The 18545-nt window shown below is 42.2% G+C and overlaps 1 long non-coding RNA gene across 1 annotated transcript in view; it reads right to left on the bottom strand.

Annotated features, from left to right (window-relative positions):
• Positions 1-18545, bottom strand: part of LOC128142509 (uncharacterized) — a 55006-nt gene that overhangs the window by 12730 nt on the left and 23731 nt on the right. The window contains exons 3-4 of the long non-coding RNA XR_008235434.1: positions 5182-5281; positions 2490-2604 (exon numbers count right to left, since the gene is read on the bottom strand). This is a non-coding gene — a long non-coding RNA (uncharacterized LOC128142509). The remainder of the gene's footprint in view (positions 1-2489; positions 2605-5181; positions 5282-18545) is intronic.

Below are 18545 nucleotides of genomic sequence, written 5' to 3'. Positions count from 1 at the left end.
AATTTTGGCAGTCTGCACCGCCGGACTGCCTGAAGAGGAATTCTCACTGCAGCTGTCTGAACCAACAACCCACAGGGGCTGGGGGTTAGATAGCTGTTCTCAGTGCCACACCAGGCAGCAGGTGGCTGCGTGGTAGTACTGATGGTTTTCAGATATAAAGCTTTGTAAAACTGGGACTGGTTTGTGTTTTTTTCTTTTGACAAGGCTCACTGGCATTGCAGTGGAACAGTCAATGCCTGAGAAATTCCAAAATGAGTGAGTGGGATATTGAGAAGTGGCATTAATTAAAGAGGATTAATGACCGTAAGGTAAAGAAAGTCTTCTTAGACAGTAAACAGAGCCACAGCATGTCCATCCATGTTAATGGAGCATCACTTCCCATTCACATAAATGCATTAAATTAAAAAAAAATTTTAACATTTTCAGATGCTTCTCTCTGTACAAGCTTAAATGGGGAGAGGCATGAATTTACATGATGACAGTTGGGACATCAAAGGCTACCTCTCTGAAGCCATTCTACCTACAACCTTTTCACATTATATGGAAGGCTTACAGTAGGTAGAGCACTTTCTGTAGACCCTTCACTAGCTGACAATGCCATCCAAGGCAAATTCCTTCAAACAAGCATGCTATAACAAAAAAGACAATTTGCAAAATCCCTCGTTTCTATCTAGTAAGTAGGGCAGTTCTCCACAAGGCTCCTACAAGAGGACTGAAGTTCAGAAGAGACACAAAGGGAACTGCAATGTCCAAGATCTCCTCTTAGCATTGTGCATCAGGATTCAGAGCAGCCACATCGAGACAGCAGCATATTTTACAGTATACGCTGTATGAAATAGGCCTCACCACTAATCCAAGCAGACACATATCCAGGCAGAGCAGATCCACTAAATAAAGCCACAAGATCTTTTCCTTAAAATAGAGAGTATTAAGGAATTTGGTGATTAAAAATACACAATAAAACTCATAGCTGGCAGTAAACAGGACAAAAATGAAGTCATTGAGGTTTCATTCCTTTATCTTAAAGCAACATAGGGCTTCTTACTTGGTCCAGCCAAAATACCAGAGAAAAATGTATTCAAACATTTGAAGAAAAAACAGGGATCTTCTTTGGGGCCTTTGAATATTAACCTGCACTGATAAGGCTGTGTCCATGCAACTGAATAGCGGTGCTGTGCTCCAGAACAAAAAATTTTCCTACTTCCCAGGGGATTATCTTTTCCTTTTTATTTTCATTTTTATTTATGGAAAATTTAGGCAGTTTCTGAAGAGTTCAGAAAAGAGAAGCCAGCTGGTATTGGGAATTCTGATATCACAGATGTGGAATGCCACACACTTATTAGCCAAGTGTTTCCATCCCTCTGTATACATGACTCTTCCCTCAAGCTAATCATTTTCATAACCTTTTGCCCTTTCCATGGCATCATAGCTATTTAGTAATATTTACTTCTTTTCCCATCTTGTAAAATGTGTGACCCCATTGCCTTGCTAGTTCATGGCTGATCCCCACGTAGATCAACTCAAACCCAAAGAGTAGTTCACAGAGTCTGTATTCTCTGACATACTTTCTTCCAAGTATGTTAGTCAATACCCGCTAATGCTCCCTAAGGAAAAAGACATCCAAATGATTAGGAAGGAAGAGGAGGTGCCACAGCTTTTTAAAGCTGTTGTCTGGCGCCTTTATTCTCAGGCACCAGTCTCACAACTGAATTTTATGGAAGAGCTTTTCTCTTTTGAAAACCAGTGCCTTCTGGGCTAATACTGAGAACATTTACTTGGCACAATATCCAACATAGGGTTGTAATTAGCAGCCAGTATAGCACTTCTGTTGACCAAATAACCAGCTGAGTTTATTGCTGAGGACCTATTCACAATATTACTATCTACTAAAACTAGACATTATTGTAACTGCTATACGGACTAGGCAAGATAAAGTTCTATTCTCTTCCTCATGCCCACTCACAAGAACACTAGCTAAAGTGCCAATATTCATCAACAAGTTAAAGACTTTCTTTAGAGAAGAGCAGAAAAGATCCAGCTGCAGTATTTACATCAGAAAGAAGACTGAAGGTACTTTTATCCTAATCCCAAAGGAAGAATGGCATGTGAATGATTTTTTTCACCCTATATATCAGAATGAATGACTGTGCAGAACAGTTGAATCAATTAATCAACTTAAGTGGCTACACTTTCAGTAAGAGAAAAATATGTTGCCTAGTGACTGTTGAGAAATCATCTTGTAGAGAATAATGACAATTTAAGAATATAGTTTGTATTTCTTCACATCCTCAAAAATTCGTACTGAAAGAAAAACTGATTTGAAATATTCACACCTAATTTTTACTGCATCCAGAATTCTGTCTGTAATAGTACATGCTATACAATGTTTATTTTGCCAGGGAACACCAGGAATATGCACCTTCCATATTGCAGATCAGAACAGAAGCATCACAAACCTGCTAAAGCTTCACATGGTGCCATGTGAGTACCTCAGAAGTTTTTGGTTTGCATCCTTTCTTCTCAGCATGGGGTCATCTGCAATCTCTGTTTCTGAGAAAGGTCTTTTGTGGCTCCTACTGCCTCTAGCAAGCTCATATAAGGGATCTGAAATACAGAAGCATAGTGTGTGAATACAGTAAACCAGAGTAGAACTGCTGTTATCTCTCTAGTACATTGGTTTTTCAAAAATGTGAAAACTTTCTTAGAAATCTTACAGACTAAAAAAATGTATAGAATGAAGTATAATACTGACCCTTAGTTCTTCTTTTAACCTTGAAAAGAAAAAGTAAAGAAATTATCATCTTGGAAAAGCTTACAGAAAGAAATGCATTTCTAAAATATTTCTAAAGAGTCTGGACTTTACAGAATTTCTGCACTCCTTGGTAACCTTCTTTTGGTGTGAAAGTCTCTTCTTTACCTATTAGAGATCAGTCCTATCACAGCAAAGCGATCATTGGATAGTCACTGATTACATAGTGAAATCAATGCAAATGCAATAATTTTCAGGTGAATAAAAGAATAAGAAGATAACAAATGAAGAAATGCTATGTCTGGAAGTCATGTGTACATGTTGAAACACTACAGAGAGTATCAGCAGTAGCCAGATGCCAGGAGGAGCACAGACTAATTATACAGAACTTTATACACATACTTCCCTAGCCTGTATGGGATCTCAGGTGTTAAAAACATAATTCTCACTCAGGGTGCTGGTGCTGCTGTTGGGATTTGAGGTTAGCAGTTCAGCTTTTAAAATTCAGGCCAGCTTTCACAGACTTCTTTCCTGGGAAGCTGGAAGAGAAAAAGAGAGCTGTGGGGAGGAAGCTGTACAGAACAGGACCTGCGTTCTCCTCCAGGATGCTCACACTATATGACACACTGCCTGCAGCATTGCTGCTACAGACATTCCTGAGAAGCCTGAAGGAATGCAACAAGTGTCTGGTAAAATATGCAGGGATCGCTGCAAGATTCAGGCCAAGCACTGAACTTTTTCTTCCTGCAACATTGCTGCCGTTTTGTTAGTTTGCTTGATAAAAAATGTAGTCATTCTTCCTGGAGGGTCAAAGCAACATAAAGGCCATTTAGGCTGCCCATCATGTATGGGAAGCCTTTGGTAGGAGATCTGCCATACAAGTTTGTGTAGCACCTCTCTCCCAGCTCCAGAAGTCGGAGGGGAAACCGTACGAGACAGTGCTACAAACCTCTGAAGTATGCTTGGTCTTGTCTATCCTTCATCCACCACCAATACTAACACTGCAGATCTGTCCAATTTGGAAATACAGATTCAAAAGCCTTTCCACTGTCTCTGCTGAATTCTATGCAGCTGCTGAGCTTGTGCTTGGTATGTTTATGTTAAGGGTTTGGTGTAAACGGGGCTTATTTTGCATAGCTGTCAGAAAATGTCCCATCCCTCCCTTTTCAAAAACGGGCAAAAGTCCAAATATTTCTGTAAAGCTTTTAAAATCCTATAGTCTACAGAAGATGTTAGATCTTCTAAACCAAAACTGAACATTTTCGGAGAAAGCAGGCATTTTTCTGGGAGAATGTTACATTGTTAAAAATGCTGAGTTTAAAAGCTTTCAGATAATCCTTATAACTACACTATACTAAAAAGTAGAGAGGACAATTCTGCATGAATTCTTCCAAAAGGTTATAGGTTTCTTTAAAGATCTGCCTAAGACCGGCAGCATAGTGTAGATTCTTAGTAGAAATGATGATTAGTAACAGCATTGCACACAGTGATGAGTTTGTAACGTACCTCATATTTATTTTGGTCTCAGATCCATCATGAGAAGAGAAAGAGCTTGTAATTTCTTGATGAAGTAATTTAGTGAATGGGGGGCAAAGAAAGTAATTTAATCACTGGCTTAAAGAATTTATGTGACAGCCATGCAGTTCTTTTATCCTCTGTTACACAATGTGTTCATTTTTTGTATGTCTAATGCTTTAACACAGTGTGTCACATTGCTAAACCCAAGATGTGCAGAAAACCCAGGGTCTCTGTGACAGAGAATTAGGCTGCAAATGAATTAATTCCTCTTTGCTCCTTGGAATTGGGACTGGTAGGCACAGCTTTTCCCAAGTTTTTTTCACCCTGAACCACATAAGTGTACTTGGATATTTTCCAGTGGGCAATACAGTATCTCAGCAACCCATGCACTGGACAGTACTGAAGGACTCCAGAGACAAGGTGGGGAATGGTTTTAGCTGGGCTCAGCACAGCACTACCATGCCTTTCTCTAGGCAGTTGAAAAGTCTGGTGAAGAGGGCCACATGCAGAGCTCAATCAGACCACCTAAAGGGATGCTAGATCACCTTAAGAAAATGCCATAGGATAATCCAAGGCCACAAGTGGCTGGAATCTCAGTTTGAATCTACCCATTGACATCATTAGGAATATTCATTTCCAGCATCAGTCAATCTGGCTTTCTCTAGCTCCAAGACCTGCAGACCCCTCTGCAGAAATGTTTAATAGCCATTTAGACATTTCTGGCCCATGGTTATTCTTTTTCTGAAGCACAGATTGCCTTCAGAAGCTCTTGTTTTTCAGGTGTTGAAAATCACAGAAGTTGAAAATCAAGGACAAGAAGTAATCTAGTGTTATTACCTCTCTTCAAACACCATATTTATCTTTTAGGCAAGAAAAAATGAAGCATGAGACATCAGTGAACCAAGCCCCTTTACCTCTCAGAGAAGATTACATGGGAATTCAAATGTCCTGGTATAATTCACAGATTCCTGAGTTTGCATGAACAGCAGCAAAAGAGGAAAATTGCTCCATATCCTGTAGAGAGGAAATGAAAGGTATCAAGAAGAGAAGAATGTGCTGTGTGGTGCGAAAAAGCTGTTTTGATTCCTGATGCTAAACATCTGCCATATTTTTGTGTGGAATCACTTGACTTAGTGAGAGAATAGCATCTTCAGGATTGTGCAAAGCCTGTTCCAGACTTGAGCTGTCTGAACTGGCAGCTGTGGGAACACCCACAGGAAGCATGGGACCCTGGAAGAAAAAGTGTAGGAGTACATCCTGTGGGGATAGATAAAAGTCAGAGCCGGGCTATGGGAACCTCTTCAGAACAAACATGCAAATACAGTTTCGCAAGTCAAAGTCCCAACTGTTTGTTTAGGGATTTTTTTGTTATTTGTTGCTTTTATTTGGCTTTCACAGAACAGAAACAGAAAAAGGATCTCAGAAAAAAAGATGAATGAAATCAAAACCTTAGATGTTTTCTTTATTGTTTGGTGTGAGTTAATGTGCTTCGTATGCAGCGCCACAGCTTGCTGCTTTTGCCTTGCGATAGAAGAATGCCATAATATACCTATTTCTGGTCTACTGAGTTTGATAGTCTGTCTCCACACACAGCCGATAAGAGTAGTGCTAGAGCAGAGCTGCCCGTAATTTCTCACTGTCACTGTTTCACGGACAAATGCCTGCTCTTATCCATATGAAAACTTAAAATTACCAGCTATGAAATTGTTTGTCAGCAAGAGTAACAATGGGAAAGAATTTAATCCATTTCTTAATAATTAAGTGCTCCCAGTCACTGAAATCAAGTAGAAATCAGTGTCATGCAAACAAGCAGCTTCCCGTGAATACCGACAGGTGACCTAGAAACCCTCTGCCATAAGAACACATGATCCCTTGTACTCTCATAGTCGCAGTAATATGCTCATCTTTCTTCTTACCTTTATATGCTCTGCTGCATAAAGCTAGATGGATTTATTTTTATCTTACCTGGATGACATTTTAATTTAATATTTGTGCCCAATATTTTTCTCAGTCTTTCGGCCAACTTTCTGTTACTTGTACAAATGGTCTCCTGCAAAATCGATGCCTGCTGATTGATTACACATTGTGTCAATTATTATTTCCCTTTGTGTCTGAACATTCCTAATTCCTGTATCACTGGGAAGGTTGAAAAGGAGTTTTAAGTTGGCTTTCTGCCTACTATCTATTATTTCTTTTGTGACACATGCTGTACGTTGTCTTGTTCTTTTTACTTTCCTGAGTAAATAATCCTAATCTTGTCAATTTCTTCCCACAAGGAGTATGTTCTTTGTAGTTCTCTGATATTTTCACTACCTGCCTGGAGTTTGTTTCTAGCTCTGTGCCCGTCTGGTTTTTTAGATAGGGTTACTAAAACCAAATGCAACAATCAAAATGAGGACATGGCATCTTAGATGCAACATGTAATACTCCCCATGTGATTGTCTACCCACTTCTAACGTGCAGTCTAATAAGTCATTTTTTCTGTCACACACCCAGAACAGACATTCACTGTGTTGTCTGTGATGCCTCCTAGCTCTTCTTGTTTTCCAGGAGGTTGCTACTACATTCAGAACCCATTCATATGAAAGAATAATTTAAAGTGTATTTCCATGTCCTTCTGTTGTTAGTTTCTTTAAAAAAGAAAGAAAGAAAGAAAGAAAGAAAGAAAGAAAGAGAGAGAGAGAGAAAGAAAGAAACCACCGGCTCAGTAGAAGTTTAAAGAAGTAAACATTTTACAAGTTATCATGCAGTGTGGAGAATTGGTGACCATCTCTCAAAGCGCCTTTTGATTCCCCAAATGCTGATGGGAAATATTCTGGAGGCACAAATAGACTGCAGATGTTGGAGAATACATCTTAGAATTCTGCTGAACATATTACCCTACTGGGAGGCTGTTTCGAGTCTCCAGGGACATTCCTCTGAGAGCCCAGCTGATTGTCTCATATTGAAACAACATGTCCAAGATACATTCCAAGTAAAAGAAAATAGAACAGGGGTACTCTGACCAAATATAAATCATGGGGCTAAAGGGCAGTTTATCTTCTTTCTTTCTACCATTCCTTTTCTCCCCCAATGAATACTCCCCCCAGGGAAACAGACCACTGGGTAAATGACTGCCAAACATGATGACTCAGACATTAGGCACTGTCCCCAAGTGCTTCACAGATGGTGTCTGGATGGGAAACCCAGAGCTTTCGGCACCATAAGCCTTGCTACTTTTTTTTGCTCTTTTTTTTTTTAAATTCACTGCAGCATTACTTCTGATCTCATGTCAAGCCCTTACAGCACTGTTACCCCCCACAATGAATTCTGATCCTGACCTTATAACAACCAATGTCACTGGCACATAAAAAAGATAGGAGAGAAATCCTAGCAGAGCTAGAGGAGTGGGAAAAACAAAGCTAAAATAAACACATTACTTAAAAGATTATCTTGTGTCTAATTGAAAAAAAAAAATACTAGCATACATTTAAAAGGAAGAGTCTGCTGTAAAAGACAGGCCTACTGTGAAGTACAGTACATTAGCACAATTGCATAACAGTAGGTGCTATGAAAGAAAATGTTGTCTGTACAGTTTTTACTGGTCTGCTTCTTTTTGTGGAATCCTGTTTGTTTCAGTAAAATCCTGTTCCTTTCAGTTTGCTTTATGTTCCCCAAAGCTAACACATCTTGGGATGCACATCTGGACATGGGCAAGCCTGAAAGCAATGGCATATTTCTGTGCTTCTCCAGCACTGTATGTTCACACTAGACACTGGAAAAGTCCTCTGTGAAAAAAAAAAAAACCAGCTATTTTTCCTCCCATGAAGAGAAGCTCAAGAAAAGCCCTGTAAAGGCTTGCAGATTATGCACAATGAATCAAGCTATCACAACCCTAAACAAAATGTATCATGGGAAATGTGAAATAGCCCTTCCTTTCTCTCTCCCTCTCTCACACACACGAACACACACACTCTCACACACACACAAACCCAGCTGCAAAGGATAAAAAAGGACGAACTGCACATTGAGAAGAACCAGGTCCAGCACATATTTTTTTATTCCTCTTCTTCCTCTCCCTTTTTTTTTAAGGTTTACCACCAGTATCATCCATAAGAAACAAAAGAAGAATTGTTTACTCCAACTGGAGAGGAGAAATAACTAGGTATTTTTGTGGCTTTCATTATGTTTCAAAAGTTATGTAGCAATTCATTGAACTTCTCCCATTTACACAAATTCAGCTGAGTAGTAGTTAAATTTAAATCAATGGAGTTATTTGAGCATATGTATAAAAGAGAGAAAATTCAGACATTTTGCTTCCAGATTCAAAGTAAAAGGTCCCAGAATTAAAAGCAGCAAGTCTTAGGTCAGCCGATTTCTCTGTTATTTAAGAAGGAGCCTCTGATAAAAGTTGATAGCACTATGCAGAGCCAATCTCCCTGAGCCCTAGATTTACGAGCTGCATGAACCCTTGCAGCACTCTGCCTGGTGGACCAGGCCAGGGTCACAGACACTGACCACCATGGGGTTCCTCACTTGGAGACAGTCACTTCAGAGTCATTACACCTGGCAATAGACACTTCTTAACAGCCAGTTGGTGAACTGCTCAGGAACCAACAGTGTAAATCAGCAGAAAACTAGCCAGGTTTCTAAAATGTGCCTGGCAGGCAGTTTTCAAGCCCTGCATGGTTTTGGAAGCAACTTTGTCAAAATTGGACCCTCTCCACAAAGTGCTTTGATGTTGATGAATCGGTAAATTCCAACGAAAACTTGTTTAGTCAGAATTTTTCTGACCAACTCTACTTCCTCCTGCCAAGCCTATTTACTAATTCTCAAACTTTCTTTGTGGCTCCAGGTGAAGGTTTTCTGCCAGGACCATCACGGCTGCAGACCCCTGTGCTCAGGGGTCTTCAGGCACAGGTAAGCACAGGCACTCGCCCACCAGGGTGTCCTCCCCTTTCATATCCCCATGGGAGGGCAGCGCCACACAACAGCACAGCTCTCAGCCTCAATCCCTCTCCATCCATTGCACAGCTCCATCCAGACCTGTGTAGCTCAGGAGGCTTTGTCATGGTGACCAAAGTACCATTACCCCCATTTTACAGCCGGAGGAACTGAAGCATAGAGAAATAACCAGTTAGGGAGTGTCACAGCAGCATTAAAAGTAGACTCCCACTCCTGACGCCTGGCCCCGTATGGAGTCCAACAGTCAGTAACATCTATTTACACATTTAGATTCACAGCTACTGTTGTGAGCTTGAGTCCAGCGTGGATGTGGGCGAGCCTGTGCGTAAAATGGGGAGGGAGGCTGGGAGAGAATAGGCCAAGACTATATTAAACCTTTTCCATCCCCGGCTTGCAAAAACAATGCATTGCGCTGAGACGAGGTGTTATTTTCTGCTTTTAAGTGTACCCTCCCTTTCAAGTTTTTCTTTCTTAATAAAGTATCTGAGGTCATGCTATTGTCATTAGAGCTTGGCGAGCGCTCAGCAGCTGTCACCGTGGCAGCAGGAGTGTGCCTGGTGCCAGTCCCCTTTGTCACGACAGCCGCAGCAATGTAAGGAGAAGGGCCTTGCAGGATGCAGGACAATACTGGGAAGGAAAAGGAGGGAATCCTCGACCTTGGGACAGGGCCTGGTGGCAGACTATTGAACCCCGCGCGTCTCGACAAACCACAAGGAGTAAAAATTCTTGGAAGCTGCAAAGGTTGCAAGTGAAAACAAAAGATTCTATCGTGTAGGAAATAGAACAAAACACAGAGAAATTTGTTTTGTTTTCAGAGATAAAATAAGCAAATAGCACTCTGCAAGGGTCAGGAGCCCTGCGCCCTGCGTGCAGCACTCACAGCAGGGAGGAGGGCAGAAAAGCTGGAGTGAATCTGGAAGCAGGTAGGAAAATGCTCCATAGCTTTCCAAATCTTGCACTGTGGGCAAGAGACTCCCTCACAAAAAAAAGGACAATGACGGTCCCTAATAGAATCTAAAACATAAAGTCATCTATCCAAACAAAACCCTGATGATGTAATACGATCAAATAATTGCCTTTTGAGCCCATAGCTGAGGCAACAGATAGAAGCAAATGAATCACCGCTACGGAGCTCTGCCAGTTGGGCGATCGGAAAAGCCCAGTGTGGGATAACTAGCACCGATTTCCTTACACTTCAGCTAAAGCGAGAGTAAGGCCTGCACCCATAAGTGGCTGTAGGAACAGACACTGAGGGTGGTGTTATTGGTCCATGTAGACTTGTTAACTTAATAAATGTTTCACAGCTGACATGTTGAAGTATTTTGTCCCCTGTTTTATTTGTGTTTATATCAGCAACACCCAGAAAAGTGGCCTTGACTAGGAGCTGCTTAGCTATTGCTTTCCTGCTCGCTTCTGATCTGAAGATCCACTCCAGAATTGCCAGCGATTGCTAACCCACAGCTAGGAATCAGTGCCGTCTCTTTTGCACCAGAGATCCTAGCATACCCTGTGTGCACGACTTTCACAACGTTGTGGGTGTTCCTTTAGGACAGGAAGTGAAGAAATAAATCACATGCCAGCAGAATCACCGGTGGAGCTCTGGGCTGGTGGGACGCTACCCAGGCTGCAATTTGGCTGGGATGCCTGGGCCAGCATCCCTGTATTTTGAAAAATACTGTGGTGTTTTGAACGACCGCAAGTGGCCAGAACCTCAGCTTTATTCCTTATTCAAAAGAAAAATACCTTTTGGAGCAGAAAAGCCCCGCAGCGGGTGAGCAGGACTCACAGTGCCACCTGCTGAGGCACCAGGGCTGCTCAGGGCAGCAGCCGACGTCCCTCTGAAAGGCCGGGGAAGGCCTGGCTCCATGGCCGTTGCAGCCAGCCTGATATTAGCACCAGCTTGTCCTGCCTAATTTCCTATGTGTAAAAATCTCCCCTTGGAAAAAAAAAATATGCACCTCGACAGACGCGGGGGTGGAGGCACAGGGTGCTGTAGCACTGTGGGAAGGCAGCAAGGGATTGGGTTTTGTGACGTGAGAAAGATGCTCGCCTTTCAGCAAAGCTTTGGGTCACAGCAGTCTCTGTGCCAGCAGCCGGGCTGGTTATTGCCCTGAGACAATACAACTTGTTCTTTTTCTTTCTCAGTAATTTCACAGCTTCCAGTCCCTGCTGGAGTCCTTCACTCCCCTCCTCCCCACACTCTGGTCTGTGGATCCATTGAAAAAAGATGCTGGTAAAGCTCCCTCATACTTAAAAGGCGTGGTTAATTGCAACAGAGTAAGGATGCATCTTTTAACCAGCTCCTTTTGCCTTTTCCCCATCCTCTCCCTTGTCAGTATGGGACTGCAAGTAGGTAAGACCTGAGAAAAAAGAGCATCTGATAGAGTTCCCCCCCACTCCCGCTAGTGTTGTATAGTCAGTCACCAGCTCCTAGCAGCTCACATCCAGTAACAGCAGTAGAACCGATTCACATATTTCCTGACAGCAGGTGCATTATTCCCCCGAGCTATTTCCAGCATAACAGCCCTCATGTAGACTGTCCCTCTCTAGTACGATACCACTATCTGAAATGATACAAAGCATTCGCAGAAGGGGAGAGTGTCCCTGGTGCATTCAATAACAGACAGGAATGACGCCAGGACGTGAATAAACAGGGTTGGTTTTGTCTAGGCTCAGGTATTGTAAGCCTTTCAAGAGAGCACGATAAAACCTCAAAAATGAAGCAGGAAGGTAAACATACACTATCCTCCTTGTGAAGGTAAGCAAATCGCATGGACGATCTACAGAATAAACCGGTGCAGGGAAAGGAGGGGTCCAGCTGGTGGGCAACAGAGACATTGCACAGTCTGAAGTGACTTGGGGAATGTGTGTGTGGCATGTATTTTTCCAGGTATGCTTACAGCAAAGACGTTCACATGGTACTCGCAAATCAGCCATCCTTTCCCTTGTGCCCTGCTTAACCTTATTTATGCTTGCCATCTTTTCCACTTTACTTTACATTACTAGTAAAAAACAAAGAGAAAAAAATTCAGTTTCTCGGCTGCTCATAAACTCTTCTACAACCTTTCTGTAGAGAAGAAACAGAAGGGGGGGAGGGACGAGCAAATGTGGCATTGGCTCTGTGACTGTGGTTTTTGTTTCCATAAACCTTAGAGCACAAGAATGCATGAGATATTTACACAAATCTTTCCACAATTCCTGTGGCCTTTGGGAGCATTGCATTTGCATGACTTCACCACTGTGGCTGGTTTGTGCTTTCTCAGCAGCATTGCTTGCAACAGGGAGCAATCCTGGCCATTCCCAGTAGTTCTCCCTCTCCACCCTCAGATACGACCACACCAGTGCATGTTTAATACAAGCTATGTTAATGCAGGAGTTCCTGTCCTGCTTGTTGTCCAGTTTCCCAGGGATGGTACAGGAAGTTTCCCAATTCATCTCATAAATACAAAAAGAGAAAAATGTTATACTCAGAGAAAGTGTTGGTCATTTAGATCTGAGGGAAATAGCAAGGGATATGAGAGGGAGGTGGATGCTTCTGAAAGGTTACTGAAGTGAGGTAGAAGTAAGTTGGTCAAACACATAAGGAAAAATGCAAAACATAGCTTTTGCATCAACAACTCACCTTACGCCTACTCGCCCTGCATCACAGAATGGTGGGAAGCTGAGTGCCATGGAGGCAGTGTCTCCCAGTGACTAGGCTACTGAATAAGAATTTGGCTACTGGGGCTCTGTCCTCTGCTGCCCTAATCGGAGACTTCCAGCAATCGCCTCATTTTCTCAAGCTCATTTTCTCAAGCTAATAAAGGGGTGTTGCTCAGCCTTTGCAAAATACTTAGCAGGACCAAAGCATTTTTTTCACTGAATGGGAATATCTGGTCACTCAACGCACAGGCTGCCAGTTGGGGAAGCAAAGCCACGATGTCTACAAGGCAAGGTGGTCTTGCCCATTCTCACTATTGCAGCTGTGGTCATTTGGCTGTGGCAGCCCTGGCTTCTTCAGTGCTAGTAGGTATCTTTAAAAGGGAGGTTGCATCCTGGATGTTTGTTCTGGAGGATTTGAGGGGGGAAGCTAGTGAAAGAGAGCACACGCCGCAACGCGCAAGTCTCAGGACTGTTGCCGTGGACTTTACAGGGCAGCCAGGTTGCTTGAAACCCTGTTCAAAGCCATGCCACATCTCTCTTCCCCGCTCTGGCTGAGCGTGCGGGAGATCCAGCCCAGAGGCAGAAGTAATAGCAGATTCATTTGCCGGAGTTTAACACTTGATATCAGAACCAGTGTGCAATGACATAAGGCAGAAGCATAACCACAGATGGCTTGTAAAAATTCAGCTTTGTCGCTCACAAGCGAATCCATAATTAAAACTGCAACTATAGTCCATTGTACTTATCCAGCAGGAGGACTCACTCCCGCTACCACTTGAGTCAGCAAGTTTCTCTATTTACAGTAATCCTTTACTTTGTCTTTCTTTCATTATTATTAAAACAATTTTAAACTCTTTAATGTCAGCCAAATGGTGTTTCAAATTATCTTTTCCAGGAAAAAAAAAAAAAAGACAGTTCAGTGTTCAGAGGGGAACACTTAGTTATGTTATAGTTCAGCCTGAGACACTCTGGTGACTCTTAGAAAGTGTTGAAATTACAGGTTCATGACGTACACAGTGTTGAAACACCATGTTACTGCAACACTTGGTCCAACACGAACTTGCAATTTCAACACTTCCTAGGTCTTTTGTAAAACCCCGTAACTGACCAGAACAAATGTAAATTCCCCAAAAGTCGAAAGCCATGTGCTGTACAATAGCACAGAATGGAAAACCCATTTAATTTCCAGCGCTGCTACCCTTACACAAGATAATAATTCTCAAAGTATGTTTAATTTGTAAAAAAACCTGTCATCCAGGATTAGTTACTCTAACAGCAAGATACTGGTCTCAAGGCACAACTGGTCTGATCTGGTATGGTAATACCTGTATTCTTCCAACTTATTAACTTTTTCCTTGGTGTCACAAAAAATCCAGCAGGAAAGTACCTGCCTCAGCCTAAGCAGCAACCTCCAAAATGTGCTGTCGTGGAGCTTAAAAGAGACCATAATAACAAAACATTAAATACAGGGATAAAACCTTCTTTACCAAAGGGAAGCTGCAATTTAAAAACACAGCAAAATTTGATATTTAAAAATACACCACGGCATTATTTCAAAATATCATTTGTTATACAAGCAGGAGGCAGCGGAGCAGGCAGGATCCTGGCTCACACAGTGTTTGTTTTGAAGACGAGGAGAGTACAGGATTTGTGCTCGACCTCTTCACAGGTTACACTTAGCTCATTCGGTTTAATTTACAAAAGAAACGCTTTTTCACTCAGGGGAGCTGCTGAGAAACAGCTTTATGCCCCAGCTCCTGAAAGCAGCTCAGATGAGGAGACTCCTACACCCGAAGCCAGCAGAGATGCAGCCACCTGGAGCGCTTGGCAGGATGGGGAGGGACACTGTGAGCAGACAGGGGACAGTCCATGTGTGCCACCGCTCAGGGACAGTGAAAGAGATCGAGTGAGACAAACCCTCAGGCTGAGAGTCCACACGAAAGCCAGGTCTCACTTGGGGGTTAAGTGGGACTGGCGGGGATGTTGGCCTGCTGGAGGAGTCCCACCACTAGCATATATGCTCCTCAGCACTTACGCAAACCACCCTCCAATAATGGAGATGAAATGGGAGTTTTAACAATACATTTCCTTTTGTTTATCTGGCTCTGTTCTGAATATTTAATGCTAATTTTAGTACTTGGGCAGTTGGGAAGGGGTAAAACAGAATAAACATGTTATGTGTGTTGGGCTGTAAATATACAGCTCCCTACATACCAGCCTGGGTTTCTCTGCATCAATCAAAGCTGGAACAACAGCAGAAACAGCAGTTTTGGTGTTATATACAACTACAGTTCTCATTTATTTTTAGAGAACATGATTTCTTAAGATAGCAGAAAGCTTACTTGGAAAATCATGATAAATTATAATAGTGTCTCTTCTCCGCGACTTCTTACAGAAGCTGCTTTTTTTTGGACTATTGCAGTGTGCTGCATACTAGGAAGAAGGTACTTATGATAGGATTTATTTGTAGCTGTGAGCCAAAATACATATTGCCTTAGACAAGAGTCAGTATTATCACAAAGAACCATGCCGACTGGGGTTTAATGAAATTGGACCTGGGTGTCAGATTTTAGCTTGGTAAAGTTAGCAGCTGGGATGAATTGGACCAGAAATGTGCTGTGTAACAGGATTTCGCTGGAATCCTTGTGCAAAAAAAAAAAAAATAGTACGTGGAACATGTCATGCTAACAGTTGACAGTGTAGCTGCAACACCAAACATTAAATAAATAAATTCCATACGTAACACAGGCACAGAAAAACTTTTCAGGAAAGCGCCTCAGAGCTGCATAGCCTCGCGTCTATAAATCTCCATTAAATCAGTTTGAGTGGGGCGAGTGTTAGAGACAGAGCTGCCAGAAATAGCTCTTTTCCTGCAAGATGTAGAAAAGATTACAGCTGAGATTGAGACGGCGGGGTGGGGAGGGAAAGCAGGGGAGGGGTGGGGGGGAAGAGAGGCAAAGGAGTTGAGCTGGAGGAGGCGGGGGAGCTGTGAAAGGCATCTCATAAAAGTCCCATTTGTTGGAAGGCTGCAGGAAGTGGAGGCAGCTTTGGCACACGTGTCCGTGGTGCTAAATTAACTGTTAACACAAATAATCAAAGTGCAAGGCCCATCAAGCCGCTGGCGCCAGCAAAACGAGGGAGCGGCCAGGTCAGCGCTGCCTCTCGAGTGAGCCGGCTAGCAGGTGGAGACCAACCAGGGACTCGACAGGATGGAAGTGCTTACAGAACACACTGACCCACTGACAGAGGAAAACACCGCTGCACTCCTGCTTTCCAGCTATTGTGTGCAGAGCGTCTTGTGTGTGTATTTTTATTTTGCGTTTATTTATTATGTTTTATGTAATTTTTTTTCCTATTTTATTTCTTTTTTTTTTTTAATTTTTTGCAGCAAGTCGCTGCAGTTGAGAGCTTGGCCGCCCCAGAGTGAGCTGTAGTACAGCTCAGCCTTTATTTGGCAGCACTGATGGAGGAACAGCTGAGCAGGACAAAGGAAGAGTTATCAGGCGCAAAAGCACCAATTGCCCTCCAGCGCTACCCTTCGGAAGAAAAACCACTGCTGTTCAAAAACCGATGCTGAAAAGCAATGTGGGCAGGGGTATTTCTACCTGCTTTGTTCTCCCTTCCCTGCAGAGTCCACAGCCCCATTCTGTACTGCAGATATGATGCAGATACTTTGGTAGGTATCATGGCAAAGCAGCCACCCTGGCAGTGAAGCACAGAAACCCACCACAGCCCACACTGCTCTGTGCAGAGTGGAGGCAGACAGGGTGGTGGTACTCACTCCCGCTGAGTAGGATTAGACTTGTAAGCAAGCAGGACTGCTCCTACAATCAAATTTGGACATGCTGAAGTTCACTGAAGGTCTCAAAGGATCGCATTGTATCGTGCTGTGGAAACAGAAATTGCTCCAACTATCACTCTGCTCTGCTCTCGGTGAGGTAGCTTGGTGGAAAGGCTGCCTGGTGAGAGGCTTCCACCACACCAAAATAGTAGGAGTGCTGTGCCGGATTCATTGCCTGCTTTGCTCAGCTTCCTGACACAAGACAGCTGTAAACCCACTTTAACTGCCCAGTAAAGCCAGGTTTACAATTACTTTGCATGACCAAAGCACTGCAAAGCAATCACAGTGCAGTGGTGAATCAGGCCCTGGAATTACCAGGATCTTTCACCTCCTTGCCCAGGTACAATACATACAGCTAGATGCTACAATAAATCAAATGTATATCATATACATGTGCTATGTACATACATATTTACATCACACACTTTGCTTTTGTTAGATATACATGTACTCCCTACAGATACAGCTGTGGGTGCATATATTCACAAAAAAAATACCACTGCAGTTATAAGGTGTTACAGAAGAAAGCATGTATCATTGCTTAGCACAAAATATGCTCCAGAAAACAAAACTCAGAAATGAGCACTCATCCTGAATCAAATTACTTATAATTATAATTACTTATAAAATATAATGAGTAGTATGATACAAAAAGGTACCATTTCAGTGAGGATACACAACTTCAGAGCATCTAAACCTTAATTATGCCTTTAATTCATAATTGAAAGTACAAAAATCTCATGCATCTTTAAGAAATTCTCATTAAATTTATCTCAGCCAACAGATAGCAAAATGCCCTATAAAAATACGGAGGAGGGGTATATAATCTTATCATAGGCCATAGTCATTGCTTTTAGTGAAGAAGTTACTAATAACTAAAATTACAAACAAAACCATCACTAAGCGTGGCAGTAATATTCACACATCTCCTAGAAACAATATTTTAGTGAGGCTTAAATTTATAGAAATTATACGTAATCTTCCCTATATTCCATAGAGTCACTTTGACATCTATCAGATACAAAGTCTGTGGTATCACAAAGATGTATCACAGTTCTAACAGTATTTTAGACCAGCGCCTTTAATATAGGAGATCATCCTTAGCTAACTTTGTAAACTTTAACTGAACCATAGCCAGCTGTGTGATCTGTACAAAGAAATTCAGGAACTTTAGGAGCAGACATCTGATGTGATCCAAGGAGCAGGTATAAAGATAATTTGCTCGTAAGTCAGTTAGATTTGTGGGGGCTTTTACAGGACAGAAAAATGTAAGATCTCTCAGGAAAAGAAATGGGAGAGAGACAGAGACAGAAAAACAGAGACAGAAAGAAACAAAGAGAGAGAAAATAATACTGTCATAGGCCAAAATTACTTATTATTACCCTTTGCTCCCTTCTTGATAAGGGTTAAACCAACTTCACTGAAACCTTCCATGTGTAAAAGTCAACTTGACACACACAGAAGTTTTCTGCAAGGGGAACAGGCAAAGTTACAAAAAACTGAGAGCTATGACTTACACCAGAGGTTAGGTGGCGTCTGTTGTACGTGTCGCTATCAGGTTTACCTCTATGGACATATTATGTCCCCCCTTAAAGATATCATTGTATGTGAGTGGGGGGGTGGGTGGGTGAGTGCATGCGTCAGAGGAGGCAAGTGCTATCACAGCTACCAAATTAATGGGAAAGTTATAATTACTCTGAAAAATGGAAGCCAAGCACTTCCTAAGTAGGCAGGAAAAGGCTAATTGCAAATTTTAAAGACTAGAGATCCTTTGTTAATTGAATAAGAAAATTAAAAGAAAAACCCATTAACAAAATGTGTACGATTAAGAGCCCCTTTTCTGACCCTAAG

The sequence above is a fragment of the Harpia harpyja genome, chromosome 5 (assembly GCF_026419915.1).
Source record: "Harpia harpyja isolate bHarHar1 chromosome 5, bHarHar1 primary haplotype, whole genome shotgun sequence".
NCBI classification, from domain to species: Eukaryota; Metazoa; Chordata; class Aves; order Accipitriformes; family Accipitridae; genus Harpia; species Harpia harpyja.
This window is presented reverse-complemented; position numbering and strand designations above follow the sequence as displayed.